Genomic DNA, 16333 nt, shown 5'->3' on the forward strand with positions numbered 1-16333 from the left:
CAGGACCAGCATCCCCAGAAGGAAGCCAGAACCACCATGAGCTTATCCAGTGAGAGCTGGAACCATCAGGGGACCCAGCTGCTGCTGCAGAAGGCACCAAAGTCCGAGAGGAGTGGGGTGAACTGTGACCCCTCCCTCTCCCTGAACCCCCAAAGGCTATTAAATCACCTGGGATTTTTATTCCATTGGCTAGAGTAAGGTAGCCATTGTACTTTAAAATATCAATATTTACAATAACTTAGGGATTACTTGCCAACTTTTTAAACTAAATATGATGAAATTTTTTAACATTAACTTTTAAAAAATATGAGGGTATATATTTTTCAAAATTCTTTTAGGAGTTCCACGAGCAAAACATTTAAAGACCTCTGTGCTGAGAAATATAGATAAGCTGTCCCTCCGTCCACAGGTCAGACCAACAAGGAAGCGGGGAGGGATGAGGGGCTGAAGCAGCCATGACTGGGTTCCCCTCTTCCTGCTCTGGGTACATCATGGACCCCTACAAACACCGAGGAGGCAGGTGTTGCCATCTGTATTTCACAGACCTGGAAACAGGATCACAGAGGTTCAGTGAGCTGCCCAAGGTCAAGTTGGTAAGTGACAGAACACAATTCAAAACCAGACTTCTGGGGCTCACATCAATTATCAAGGAAATGCAAATCAAAACCACAATGAGCTTCCACCTCACACCAGTCAGAAAGGCTATCATCCATAAGTCAACAAACAGTAAGTGTTGGCGAGGATGTGGAGAAAAGGGAACCCTCGTACACTGCTGGTGGGAATGCAAACTGGTGCGGCTACCACAAAAAAACAATCAAGGTTCCTAAAAATATTAAAAGTAGAACTACCATATGATCCAGCAATTCCACTTGCGGGCATTTATCCGACGTTAACAAAATCCTTCTCTTGAAAAGATATAGTAGTCCCCCTTATCCGCACGGAATATGTTCCAAGACCCCTAGTGGATGCCTAAAATTGCTGATAGTACCAGGCCCTCTATGTATGGTTTTTTCCTACACATTCTTACCTTTTCACTTTACGGCTTCTTGTTGGAGTATCCGAATTGCCAGCATCACTACTCCTGTGCTCGGGCCCTTTACTAAGTAAAATAAGGGTCCCTTGAACACAAGCACTGTGATCCGTGACAGTCGAGCCGATAACCGAGACGGCTACTGAGTGACTGAGGGACAGGGAGTGTATGCAGTGGAAACGCCGGACAAAGGGAGGCTTCACGTCCTGAGCGGGACAGAGCAAGATTTCATCACACTACTCAGAATGGTGCACAATTTTAAAGTTATGAATTGTTTGTTTTGGGAATTTTCCATTTAATGTTTTTGGATCATGGTTGACAGTGGGTAACTGAACCTATGCAAAGTGAAACCACAAATGAGGGGGGATAACTGTATCTGCACCATGTTCATCGAAGCATTATTTATAATACCCAAGATATGGAAACAAATTGTCTGAATTTGTATTTCAATTACAAAGCTAAAGGAAGAAACTGTTTGGCCAAGAGCGTTTCTGGAAAATCAGAAAGGCCCAGGACTGTTTACAGGTTTTTAACAGCATCAAACGCACATTAAATTAGAATATTTCCATGTTATAGTTGTATTCAATGGTTGACTTTTTAAATCTTATTGCATCTAGATCCATGCACATACATTGTGTATGTGTGTTTCATCTAAAAGTTTCTATTTAAAGTCTCAGAGACACAGAGAAAAAAACTGAGGGTTGCTAGATGAGAGCGGGGGTGGGGATAAGGGGGAAGGTGAGGGAATTAGAAAGCAGAAGATTGCCACGGGGATACGAAAGTCAATTTGGGGAATATAATCAATAATGTTGTAAAGATTTTGTAGGGTATCCGATGGGCACTTGTCCCATTAGGGAGACCACCTCAGGGATGATGTAGATGCCTGATCACTGCACTGTACACCTGAAGCTGAAGCTGAACAATAATGAATGTCAACCACTATTATATATTGTTACAAGAAGCGGAGTACAGCATTAGGAATAGAGACAGTGGAAATATAATGGCTGTGTGCGATTTCAGAGGGGTAGTGGATGGGGGAAGGGTGTTGTCACTGTGTGAGGGATATAAATGATAAATGTCTAACTATTACATTGTTTTGTGCACCTGAAACTAATTTAAAAAATGTTTAAAAAATAAATAAAGTTTCTGTTTAAAAGCTTTGTGATTTCTTTTGCTATGTTAAAATCTTTCGAACTGTGCTCATAAACTACAAAAAAAAAAAGATATGGAAACAATCTAATGGATGAACGGATAAAGAAGTAGTACATATACACACAATGGAATATTATTGAGCCATAAAAAAGAAGGAAATCTTGCCATCTGCGACCACATGGATGAACCCTGAAAGCATTATGCTACGTGAGCTAAGTCAGACAGAGACAAATACTGTACCGTTTCACTTATATGTGGAGCAACAACAACAAAATACCAAGCTCACTGATACAAAGAACAGATTGGTGGTAGCCCGAGGTGGGGGTGGGGGGTGGACAAAATGGGTAAAGAGTCAAAGGGTCAAACTTCCAGGCATAACATAAATAAGTCCTGGGGATGTCATGTAGAACACGGTGACTGTAGCTAATAATGCTCTATTACATAGTTGACCGTTGCTAAGAGAGTACTCGTCGATCTTAACAGTTCTCATCACAAGAAAAATAGATCTGTAACTGTACAATGACAGGTGTTAACTAGACTTCCCGTGGTGATCATTTCATAACATACACAGATACCAAATCATTATGTTTCAAAAGCACAGAAGGAGCACTTCCCAAACTGCAATGTGCCTTCAAATCACCTGGGAATCTTGTTGAGATGCAGATTCTGACTTTGGAGGTCTGATGTGGGGGCCTGAGATTCTGCATTTCTAAGAAGTTCCCACGTTCAGGGACCACACTTTGAACAGCAAGACCCTCGAGCCTGAAGCACTAAACTTTCTTGAGTGGACACCCCTTAGCAGTAAGACACTTTGAGCATGCATCCCCCAACATGTGTACACTTATTTATGTATAAATTGTATATAAATTGTAAACTGAATATACATACAACGAATATAAGACATGCTATCCAGTTAGGACAAGATATATTGTTGCAGTAACAGCTATAAATCATCATTTCAAATAATCTTGGTGATTTTGAATTTTTGGCCAACCTCTTGTCCCACAGGATTCAGTTAACATTGCTTTTTACTTGACTAAGGAAATTCTCACACAAGGAGTAGTAGAAACTATATCAATTCTGCCATTTTCTTGATATTCATTTGCACTTTCGCTTGTTAGTACGATGGTCGATTTCTATGGTTTTTAAAACCATTTATCTATTTTGTGGAATTTAACTTAGTGAAAACTAGATCACATAATTTGTAAATCTACTGAACCCTGAATACAAATACTGCAAAAGGGAAAGAGGTGTGCAGACGTCACCTCCCACTGCTCCCACGACACCCCAGCTCCGAAGGTTACAGGTGACCCGATGAAGTTGTCTGTGTCCTCACAGTAAAATACAACAAAGCTTAGTTTCTGCCTCATCCTCCAACCACAAGAGAATTTATGAGCCTCCCATGCACCCACTTTGGCAGATGAATCCGAGAGGAGGGGTTATGTGCCCTGTAAGAGGTCGCTTCCGCTGTCCACATGCTGCCGCTTTCAGGGTCAAATGCATTTTCAAATAGTTTAATAAATGCATAACAAATGGAAGAAAACTTTTATGAGATTTTTAACCCTTTTAAAACTACACTCCCCTCACCACACACTTTGAACTTTTTCCTCCTTTTTCCCCTTCTCAAACTTCAAATCTCTTCTAAACAAATCCAAATGAAATGTTTGAAATAACAAAACACTCAATGTGAGTGTTAATGACAAAACGATATCAGACCTACAATGTGAGAAGACTATGACAATACAGTATCAGGTTATCTGATGCTGTCTGCACACAGGCCTGTGGCAGGGAAACTTTTTACAGAGAATGTAGAAATTCTGTAAATCTATGTTGCTCAGAAACAGATATATTTTTAGCCTTTCAGAGTATTTAGAGCCCTGGACCATTCACTTTCCTTTTTGTAAGCCACTGAGGACAAACCTCGCAACTACTGTCCCCAAACCACGTTTCTGCATTACCCCCCATTCACTTTTTCATCTAACAGATATTAAATGAGGGTCTCCTGGGTGTCAAGAACAAAACATCCTCCCAGAACTGACATGTCAGTTGGGGAGACAAACAAATGAGTATGTGACATAGTGGTGACACTCTGAACAAAAGATGTCAAAAGAAAGAGGGCAGAGAAGGCAGGGTGCTACGGATGGCACGGTCGGGCATGGTCCTCTTGAGGCCATTCCAAACACACAGGAAGGCAGCAAGGAGCAGCCGTGTGCCGTCTTATATGTGGGGAAGGAGTCCTGAAAGCAGAGGGGCAGCACGTACACCCGAGACTGGAAGACGACTGACGCTCTCAAAGAACATTGAGACCCATGGTTGGTCCATCAGGAGGAAGAGGGTGAGGGCAAAAGGGTGTGAGGTTTCCTCCGGAGGGTGATGGAAGGCAGCAGAGAACTGTGAGAGGGGCATGATGTTATCTGAAGCCAGTTTCAAAGGCTCACGCTGGCTACTGCATGGGGAATGCACTCAGGGGAGCGAGAGTGGAAGTGACAAACACCCAGAGTGCTGCCTCCTCCAGGAAGGGGTTCCCAAGGCCCGAAATGGGCAGCTGTTCCTTCTCAGGTGCTCCCACCCCCTCTGGATACTTTGCACGGGCGAGGCCTGGGAGCCAACGCTTCAGGGCTCCTCACCTACACAAGCTCCTTCCAGACATTCACTCTCTACCTAATTCTTTTTGTAATTGTGCACATTTTTTAAGAAGGGCCTGGAGAACGGTACACGCTTCGGGACCCTGGTCAGAGCCCTTTCCACCTGCACCGTGACTGCTCACTCGCTTGTCTCCATCTCCTTCTAGGCTCTCAGTACCCAGAGGGCAAGGATATGTCATAGCCTCCTTTGTATCCACGACACATGCATAGTCCCAACACGTAATAGTCACCCAGTAAACATTTCCTGAATTATTATATATATATATAAACCATCTGTTTCTGAAACAAGTACTCTGATTTCCTGTCTCTGTGGCCCTGCAGCCCCAAGGCCTCTGGTACTACACTTGTTCACTTAGGATGAATTCCATCCCTGTCAGGTCCAAACGCAAGTGCTTACATGGTAGTGTTCAAAAATGCAGTTTAGAATCTTTCGGAATCACTAGCCCTGCATTTACATTGTGCAAATGTAAATGCACGGGTTCCTTATTTCTCGTAGGTCCACGCCAAATACATTTCCTCACCCTTCTCTACTTCCTATACCAACATCAGTTTGGCTGGAACCAGAATATACCTTTACCCTGTTAAGACCCAGGAAAAAACACAGCATAGAAACAACGCTTGGAGACCCCACACAGCTCTCACAGAACCAACAAGCTTCAGGCAAAAATATGCTTTCATCCTTTTCAGAATATATTTTAACTTGCAAATAAGTGATCATTCCCACTTAATAGCGATATCCCTCCACTCTGTGGCAATGGAGTGAGATACTCTCAGAGGCACACAAGAAGGGGAAATTTTCATCCAGAAAAAAATGAAAGCACGGCAAACAGGCAACTGCATAATCCAAATACAAATATCAAGGTAAATTTTCTCTGCCCAATGGTCTCACCTGAATAGAAAACAAGTTCTTGTAATAAAGATAGTTATGATAGTAAAATCTTAATACCCAGCATGAGGTTTTAATTTTAATGCATCTGTCTGAGTGTTTGCTGTCAAATGAATCAACTGTGTAAATCAACTGTGACCTTCAGAGTTGTGTAAATCAACCTGTGATGGTTTAGAGATGTGCTTAAGAAAAGTCACACAAAGAATGAAAGTTCTCTACAGCAAAATTAAACTTCATTTCCACAAGTCTCTTCTCCCTCCGACTGCTGAGCACTTTAATGGTAAGGATACCCTCTGGGTAGTTTATATTTTTAATATTGCTCTTCTAAATAGAGCTGATCAAAACCCTCTGTTGTTGATAATACCAGACAATATTACACAGTTCCAAGGTGAATCTGGGAGAGGGTCCCTGCTTAAACTGACAGGAATGCTTAGCCAGGTAAGGTTGGCTCTGGCCAATTAGCAAAGTCTGTCCTCTCTCCTCCTGCCAAGAGCACAGCAAGAGACCTACACACCTTCCATGTTGTACCTGGACCCTGAGAAAACATGGACTGGCTGGATCCATAAACTGGACTGGGGTCCTGTAGGGAGGTAAACTTACCTCGGGTGGAAAAGCTCTAATGGTAGGAGAGCCTTTACATTTTGGCCTCCCTCTAGGTCTGGAGCTTGCAGACAAGTTATAAGCACTCCTTTACACCCGTCCCTTCTTTGTACAGGTAGGGACTATTACTCTGATCTTAGGCCAGCAGATCTCAAGCCAGTAGGCAGGATGCTATGTGCAGACTCGCCAAAAACCCCTTGCCTGGCGGGCATTCATCCAATGGGCGCCTGCTGGACAGAAGAGGGACGCTCTCCTAGCCTTAGTGCCTGCTTAGTGCCTGCTTAGTGCCAGACTATAGCTAGAGGACTCCTGCCCCAGTGAATTTTTTTTAAACTCCTGAGGTTTCTACAGAGCGAAGTCCCCCTGGTGATCTCCTCGCCTCTCCCAACCCCTCACTCTGGGACTCACATTCCAGATGCATTGTGCTGACAGCTCCCCTCTTGAAGCCCGGGAAGGTGATAAACCATGACTGCAAGTTGTTTTCTGAATTTGGAGGAAGGCAGGGAACAGGGATTCAGAGGGTTAAAGATTTCTGATGCAGAAAAACGGAGGAACGGTTTCACAAAGGGTGTAGAACTTGAACAGAACCTTGTAAAGGTAGAGAGGAGAATGAAAAGGTCCTTCCAAGCAGAAGAACAGGGGAACAAACAGGCAGAGGCAGCATGAGGCACGGTTGGGAGAATCAGCAGGAAATCTGGCTGGAGCAAAGGGTTCACAGTGGAAAACAGTGAGAGGAAAGCTGGGAAGAGCTGGTCCCCACAGAAGCAGCACAGATGGGGTCCAGGAGGCAAGGCAGGGCTGTCTGAGCTAGCTCTCATTCCATCAGTCTGCACCCTGCCCCCGTTAGGCCGCACCTCTCTCTCCTCGAAGGACTCTGTTAACACCAGCTTGTTTTCCTATTCTAGGTTTGTGTTGAGTTTGCTTTTTGGTACAGCTGTTTGCTGGTACCATATTCCTCTGTGGCTCTAGACCAAGTGGGCTTTTGTGAACTTCCACCGTATTTTTGCCTGTTCAGCTTTCCAAACAAGCTGACGTTATGAGTCCACGACTTTCTAGCTTCTCCCTTTTGGAGAGCCAGGTGTCGTATTTTTACTGACCAAACACTCTCTTTGCTCTTTGAAATGACTTTCATAAACTCTAGCAGCACATTTTCCATTTAGCTAACCATGATAGTACAAAAAGAATATTTGGAAAACAAATAAAATACTACCATCTCCAGGAATATATGCATTTATACATTCATGCATTCATCAGCAAATGGACATTAACTGTGTACTATGTTGCAGGGTCTATGTGATACACTAGACATGCATTAGTAATGTTCTCCAAAACATGCTAAGTAATAATCAAATAAAAGAACCCATCTTAGGGGATTTGGTCTCTTTGACTAGTCCCCAAAAGGCAACCAGCACAGCCAGCTTTATTTGTGAAACAAGGGAATAAAGACTTACTTCTCTTTCAAAAAAAAAAAAAAAAAAAAAAAGGAAAGAAAAAGAACTTATAGATTAATTGATTAATTAAATTAAAATTAATTCATTAAAACAAGCTTATTTTTTAAAGGTATGCAGCAATAGCCAAAATAAAATAAAAGAGGTCACCAGTGAAAAATCACTACTAATCATCCCACCTCCCCCTTAGCCTTCCAAACACCTTTTGTTCAAAATCATCTTTTTTAATATCTTTATGGTCACACTTGATTTTGGCTCTTGTAAAACTTTCTAGTAAATATGAGCGATATAGGCTTTTCATCCAGACCAGGGTTTCCCAACCTTGGCAGGCCTGACATTTGGGGTCAGACCGTTCTTTGTGGGGGCTGCCTGTGCATTACGGAATGATGAGCAGTATTCCTGGCCTCACCCGTCAGGTGCCAGGAGCACCTCCCCAGTGTGACAACCAGAAACGTCTCCAGACTTTCCCAGATACCCACTGGGAGAGACAGAAAAACGGCCCCCACTGAGATCTAGACCATTCAGGCCAAAAATATTCTTTCATCAATATCAGAGAGATTGATGGGAAAGGAATGGCTAGAATATTATAAAATGGTAATTAATAGGAAAGCTTACTGAAAGACTCTTCTAATCCAATTTTGTTTTAAACTCAACAATCACACCCCCTTTTTATGGAAAACATTTCCAAAATACGAGTCTCGTGTCCTTCCAGACTAGATTCCATTAACCAAGTATAATTTAATTCTTTTGACTATTACAGTTCTTACAGTAGCTAACATTATTTTCCAGCACAGCAATTGTTGTCATACAGCACTACAGATATAAAACACCACCATCAAACCAATACCCACTGACCCCCAAACATATTGACTGTGAGGGCCTTGGGAAGGATGGAGGGGGGCTGTGAGCCCCACTTCCATGCTTCCCCTGCAACATTCCTTTAAACCACCATTTACACACTGGGCTATCCCATCAGATTGTAAATTCTTCCAGAAGAAAAACCAACTTTTACTACTTTAATGTTCTCAACACAGTAAATATCGCAAAGCAGGCATTTGTATAAATACTTACACACCTGAACTAAAAAAGAAGTATGTGGCATGTGTGAAGGGCCCTGTATGTCTGCTAAGGAATCGGGGCGTTACCCCAAATACAGAGTGGCCAGATCACAGGAGGACCAAGCCTGGCAGAGACAGACGGCCCAGGCAAATGCCAGGCGCTGACACCTGCACAGGCCTGCCAGGCTTCGTCCTCCGACTCCCCTTCTGAGGCCGAGCTCTAAGGATGATGGATGCCCAGATGCTGAAGCTATACGATGCCCAGCTGGCATCAGAAAGCATAACCCCTTCAGGGCTGCAGCCTGGTCTCCTCGGACAGTGCGAAGGGGGAATCAGACCACGGAGGGAAGGAAACGAGGCCCGCCCTGCAAAACCACCCTGCAGACTCCTTAGCAACTCCTTATCATTCGCCAGAGCAAAGACACAAGACACAGCGCACACAATCAACATGGAAGAGAGAGACAATAGTCTTAAAAGTCTCAAAAGTTATCTTTAATGTCCAGTAGAATCTAATCTAGGCCTGATATCCCACAAACCACCTCTCTTGACTCCTTTGTGGCCGTGGGTCCTCGCACCTTCTCTTTAGGGCCACTCACTGCCCTTCCTCCCTCTCAGAGTCCCTGTACCCCCTTGACCTTCCCTCTGAGAGGCAAAACCCTCATCCCTACCTTCTCCTTTGCCCTAGATCTGACAAGGAGAATGAACCAAAGTGCCACCGAAAAATTCAAGTGACACTGACTTTATTCTCAGAAACTCCGAATTGACCATATATCTGTTTCAACATAGTCCCACTTTGCAAAGTTACCGTAGGTGATCTCCTGGCAGGCTTCCCATCATCCTAGACACAGGACAGTGCAATGGCTCAACTGGGACCTAAGGAGGACATGAACCCCTCACCATTCCCATCTTAAACGGTGAGACCCTCAAACAAGGAACCCAGCCCTCCGTGCTTTTTCAGTGTTCTCATTCACCAAATAGTTATTGAGCTCCATTCCATGTAAGGCACTTTGTCAAATAACACTGGGAGTGAATGAGACACAGATCACAGGACCTAGGACCGTGTCTAGTAGGTAGGGAGATGACGTATGTTCGGAAAAGCCACAGTATGAGGTAAAGAAGGTATCAAACACCAGGTGCTGCTAAAGCAGTGGGAGCTAGGAGCTCACCGACCGTCACTCTTGTTATGTCTGCCTTTAAGGAAGACAGTGAGTCCTCAGACTCTTCTCCTATTAAAATTCATTGGTTCCGTTAAATGTGCATTTTCTTGGTAAACGAAAGACGCTTTGTTTTCTGAATGCATAACAAGAACTGAGTCTGCATGAAGTGGAAGAAAACCTGAGTTCTTCTGACAAGTGGTCTATTAAAAATCCACCCTAAGTGGCATATTATTTGCATATTTATAATAGTCTGTGGAGATTAACCTGCCCAGATAATTTAATTTCTTCTAAAGAGAAAAAAGACAAAGAAAACAGAGCTGAAATATTTAAAGGACACACGTAGCTTTCTCTTTGCTGGTCTCAAAAGCGTATCTCTACATTTTGGCTGATGTTAAAATGCTCAAGTGAACTGAAACGCATCTTAGAATTTACAATTAGCCAAGTGTTTCCCATCTAATTCTTTCATGCATTTCAGCTATTACAGAGAACTACTACTCCTTTAAACTCTGAAGACAAAGCTGCCCTGGCTTGGTGGCTTCAAGAACAGGAGAACCTCTCACATGGCTTCCGTAGAACTAATTCAGACTGGTGCAGTGAGGCAAACATGCAGACATCCTCCTCAGCGTGAGGCCGTAACTCCAGCCGCCCTAATCCACACAGGCCTCTCCTGAGTACGCCCTATTCTGAGGGAGGAGTTTTTACAAAAATAATAATGATGTATATATGTTACAAAAAATAATAAGTTAACAAGTCTAGAAATGTCAGCCTCTTAAAGGAGACTTTCCAGGTAGCCCTATTTGGAAGGGAGAGGTGACGCTTCCTCAGTGCTGGGTGCTATAATGTTATTGAGCGTTCTCCCTGTCATCTCATGGATGCTTACAGACGACAGGGCAGGTGCTACCCCATTTTAAGGTAAGGAAACCGTAATGCAAGTCAGGTCACACAGCGCAAAAAGCCAGAGCCGAGATGTGACCCAGAGCGTCACCAAATTCCACACTGTCCTTCTTCATGGCTTGCCGATGACCTGTCTCGTCCTGAGTGGTGAGGATAACAAGCTATCCATGTAAGAAAGCACAAGGGACACCCAATTTACCCAGGACGCTACTGTAAACCAGTGCTTCCACGGAGCAAGTTGTCTGCCATGAATAAAGGGATTTTTTCTTTCCATTTTCTTCACTGAAGTCAGTCTTGCCTTGATCTCTCAGTGCATCTGCTGTGGAAAGAGGTGATGTGCAACTTGCCTTGTTTGTTCTAGAAACATTCACTGAGTGCCCAACATGTGTGGGGCGTGCAGGGGTTGAGGTGCCAGGAAAACAGCAGTGAGTAAACAGACAGATTGCAGCCCTCAGGGAGCCTACATTGGGGCCATGAGCTAGACCTACAGGAGCAAGACTAGAAATGCTGCAGACCCACGCTTCCCTCCCCCACACACCAGGCTGCTCCCCAACCCCCACGGTCCACAGGATTGCTGCAGAGGCCAACTCTGCCTGTCCCAGCATCTCAGGGCAGAATCCCCATCATAGCAGCTGAACAGTAAACACGCACACAGCATTTTAAAAAATCAGGATGCTAAGTACGATAACTATAAAAATACGATGAAAAATTAAGCACAAAACCCTTTTCAGGCCAAAGCAAATATTGAAAAGCCATTTTTTAGAAAGCCATTTAACACATTCTCCTATTGTGGGATGGAGCGAAACGAAACGAAACCTTCCAAAGAAGCACTAGAAATGAATCTCCTGCTGACCTCTCTACACAAAGTCCCAAGCCTCTGCCATGGGAAACCATTGCCAAACGGCTGATGTCAGCTCAGGTCCTCAGTGTTTCTAAAAGGAGAGAGGGGGAAACCCACATTGTACTAAAAATGTGCAAGTTGAAGCAATAACTCATAAAGCATTTGAATATCCCATTCATTTTTAATTCTTCTGTAATTTCTGTGACGATTTTAAATAAGATGAACTCATCTGACATAATAAGAGGATCACAGGAACTTTTCCAGGTGTCCTGCCGTAATTCATCACTCGCGGGGAAACAGGTTCAAATATTTCACAGCTCCCCACTACCTGCCTGGAATAGCAGGCGTGACGCCGTTTCGTTTGCCTCCTGGTGCGCGTACCCATTTAATCACCAAAGATGACAGTCCCTGTGTGTGTGCCCCGATGACCTAGTTTAATAAAATCTGGCCTCGCATCAAACAGAACTCAGGTCTAATTCCCAGCTACAGAGGGAAGGTAACAGTATGCAGCCAACAGGATGAGACAGAGCAACGCGTGGAAAACTGTCATCTTAGGCTCCATTTAAAAGCAGACAACAAAGAAGCGTGTGTGGTTTCTATTGTCTTGCCAAAACCATCCATGTGACGTTTATTGTCTCTGCCTCACCAACCCCACCTCTGCCCCCAGCAACCGATTTCCTAAAATTCTGGGCTCTGGATCTGTGGATTTAAACACTACAATGTGTTTGGCCTCTTTTTCTCTTTTGTTTTCTGCCCAAGGAAAAGAAGGTTTGGGGGAAATAGTAACCTCACCCTCCCTCAGACAATGGACTCTGAGACTCTGGTGCTTCTCATCTACTCCCAAGGATAATTTTAAAGCAGAAAGGAAGACGCACGCACTGCTGAATTTCTTCGCATACTCAGAATCTGAGGATATTTTGGTCCTATTTGACATTTCAATATTTCAGAATCACGGGACTTTCATTGGTGGGAAAAAAATATATATATAGTCTCTTTAAAATCTCTAAGGTCTCTGGGAAACAAATTGTAAGCGACACTGCCTGCGCATCTTATCCTGTGGTGCAAATTTATTTCTCGGGTTCCTCCGGCCTTGTTCAGCTGGTGCCCTCTAATGACAGAATTATCTGCTCAATTTTAAAGCAGTTCTGTCTGTGAAGCCACCAGGCTTCACATTACGGGGGATGCGACCAGCTAGTCTGACACACATAGAATTCAAGACATGACAAAGACTTTTAAGGGGGAGGATCCAGTCGTGTCCAAAGGGGCAGTAAAGCCTAGTGGTTAAGGGCATGGCTGGCTGCAAGCCCCAGCTCCACCCTTCAATGACAAGCTGGAAAAGGAGGGTGATGGCAGCCCCCAGCTCGCAGGGTGCTTCGGGAGCAAGCAGGTGATGAATATGGTCGGCCGCGCACAGCCCTGATGGGCATGAAAGCTCCCTGTATGGCAGATGCTATCAGCATGGACACACTGGCAGGCCCAGGCCACTCCAACAGGCACGCACTCGCTACACACCTCTGTCTAACGACCCCCACCAGCTGATAATCCACTCACTTCTCTTTGTGAAAAGCTACTTTTTATGTCTAAATCTCTCTTGCTGCAGAATACGTATATCTTTACATAATCAGCACAAAGGATCTCTCTTATTAAAAATTATCAAAACAATTATTTGGACGATACAGTGAGAAAATATTTAAATCCAAAAATTATGACAATTACTAACAGTGAGAATGCTAGGTTGTTGCTAAATGTCATTCTGTTTCGTTTTAACATTATTAAGGTAGTGTTTTCACAAATATTTCCTAGTAGCAAATGTCATTCTCCCTCCTGAGAAGTAAGACAAAATGGAACACAGAGTCATTAGTTCAATATCACAGGTGCCACACATTACACCCAAGACATCTTTATATTCTCACTCTTTCCCTAGTATTCCAAAGGTAAAGAAAAGAAAAATCAGACATAATATACAAAGTGAAACAGACAGCTAGGCCATTATCCAGAGGGGACACTGACTCATACAAGCCTCCTTAATCCCTTTCCCCTTTTCCTCTGCCCCTTTAACTCATTTAAAAAAAATCATTTCTTTCTTTAACACATACATTATGTATAATGGGGCGGTGGGTTTACATGTAAATAATAGCTGGGCCTTTTCCCCTAAATCACATAAACAGTTCTCTCAATTATCATGTGTTCCTCTACTTCCGTGTTCAGAGTATCCACGCCCCCCACACACACACGCACACGAAATGTGGGCTGCGAGCAGGGATATGGGAAACAAACATCAGCGTTCACTGGAATTATAACTCTTCTCTGAGGTCTCATTACTGCTACCCCTAAGGTTAGGGGATGGGATGAAAGGATGGATAAATGGTACAACAAGAAAACCAGCTGAGTGTTCTACAAGGGCCCCCCCTAAATTTCCCTCTAATCAATTCTGTCGTCAGCACTCAAGGAAGCAAATGTTTTTTCCCAGGCCATGTATTTTGTGTCCGTGGCCAGGCAGCTTTTCCATCTCCCATTTTCTCCCTTCAAATGAGTCATCAGTCTCACAGCAGCTGCTGCCACCCTCCACCGTGGTGAGCGACCCCAGCTGCCAGCACCATCCTGACCACCCCTACAACCACCGCCCCCATCCTCCCTGCATTGTTTTTTCCCCATCTCTGTTCCTCAATAACGTGTCAGGCATGTCATATTCTCCACCCGCAGCCCAATCTCTGGCCCCAAATTGTGCTACATATGTCTTCCTCTGTATTTGTCAATCAGCACCTACCCATTAGCAATAACATAACACTGTCTCATCAGAAGATTCATTACAAAAATTCACCTTCGGATGGTAGGGAAGAGCCATCCATTATGAACACACTAACATTTTGAAAGCAACTCCCTTTTGCTGGAGAAAAAAACCTCAAGGTTAACTAGTCTTCGAGAACACAGACGTCACAGAGGTGTGCTACAGAATAAAGCCACTTTAGTGGCATTGGGAATCTGGAAGTACACACTCTGGAGCACTACCTTGCAGGAACTCGGTCACAGATTGGGCTTAAAACACAGCTTAGGTATGTTTCCTTTCCTACTTTTACCCTAGAAAGCTCAGGCTATCCTTTCTGGCCTCCGAACCTGCAGACACAACTGTCTCTCTGTTACATTTCTTTCATGCACCCCAAAGGTCCAATGAAAGCCAGACCCCAAACTATTGTTTTTATCCTCTGCCCCCATGTCCAGGACATAACAGAAAGCCTCCCTTCCTTCGAGTCTACCATGTGCTGATTCCAGAGAAGCAAAGCCAGCCTGGCAGGTGTTCATGACCTGGGCAGGGCCCCCACGTCCAAGGGACACCAATCACATCAGAGGATCTCCACTGCTCTAAAAATTGTATTTTAAATCTTGATGATTTAAAGTGGGTAATTTATTTAAATTGCAATTTCCCAGCATATGGCAATAAAGGGTCTTGCTCTAAAACTCAGTCCAGTCCGACAATTTTCTATCATATGGGCATCGAATATCTGCAGATGGGGTGACTGTCGAATTTGCACAAAATGCCATGTGGGCTAGCAACAGCCCTCAGAAAAGCTTCTCGCACATGTTTTCTCGGCTATTCATGAAAGCTTCTACTCTTAGTTTACTAAACTCTCATTACACGGCACTAACTCCCCTGCTAAAAAATCTAGTCTCCTTCTCTCGGTAACTTCAGTTATCAAGCCCCTAATGCTACTGCATCCTCTTGTCCTATTTCTGTCAATGGATTTTACTGAACGTACGTTAACAGGAACACAATAACCTTTTGTCGCAGTAGAAGATTAATTACCACTCAGAAAGAGATGTCCATTATAGACACACTCCACCAATTTAAAATCCTTAACAAAACTTATAGTTTGAACTTGAGTTTCCAACAATGTCTGAACATATTCCTTACATTTAAAAAAAAAAAAGGCAAAATCAAATGAGGCTTTCCTGTGAGAATTCATTTGAATTCTCTTGTTCCATGACTAATCTTTACAAGAACTTAACCATCAGCTGTTTCCCTAGAAGACCAGGAAGTGTTGTATAACATTTAAGAGTCAATTACGGACCCAAGTCAAACGGAACAGTAAATCAAACAGAAGCCCACAGACACTCACCTGGATCCCAAAAAAACAAGTTTAACTGCCATTGGTGACAATTTGCTCTAGTTGACAATCCAGGTGTGGAAACCTTAAAAAGAAAAAAGACATAGAAAAATTTAGATGAAAGGAGGAAGATTCAGGAAAGAATAAACAATAATTTATGATACTGCTTTTCACTGAAAATTGAAGTTAGTTCAGAAATTCTTCAACCTAAGTGGTAATTGTACCACAAATAAACTCTTCATAATTGGAGCTGTTTCATAAACTCACCATTTTTCCATTGTCTGTGTCTAGGGTTTTAGAGATACTTAATCTTATTTTCAGATTAAACCTCAATGGATTACATGACTTCAATTTTCTATCTTAATCCCTCAAGTCATTAATGATCTGAAAACTGATTCTTAAATACACCATATAAATGAAGAACCTTAAGGACTTAAGACTTGGCTTTTGTCGCGGGAAGAATACCTCTGATACATGAATAACCATGTCCATTTCGCAGATCTTAATTTTCCTAAATTG

At 43.3% G+C, this 16333-nt stretch overlaps 1 protein-coding gene across 2 annotated transcripts in view; it reads right to left on the reverse strand.

Moving 5' to 3' along the window:
- MTUS2 (microtubule associated scaffold protein 2) overlaps positions 1–16333 on the reverse strand; it is a 530400-nt gene that overhangs the window by 494302 nt on the left and 19765 nt on the right. For both annotated transcript variants that reach the window (XM_074330069.2, XM_074330067.2), the window contains exon 2: positions 15827–15899. The gene's annotated coding sequence lies outside the window, so the exon portion shown is untranslated. The remainder of the gene's footprint in view (positions 1–15826; positions 15900–16333) is intronic.

The sequence above is a fragment of the Rhinolophus sinicus genome, chromosome 16, assembly GCF_057876585.1.
Source record: "Rhinolophus sinicus isolate RSI-liver-muscle chromosome 16, RSI-T2T, whole genome shotgun sequence".
In the NCBI taxonomy this organism is placed as follows: domain Eukaryota; kingdom Metazoa; phylum Chordata; class Mammalia; order Chiroptera; family Rhinolophidae; genus Rhinolophus; species Rhinolophus sinicus.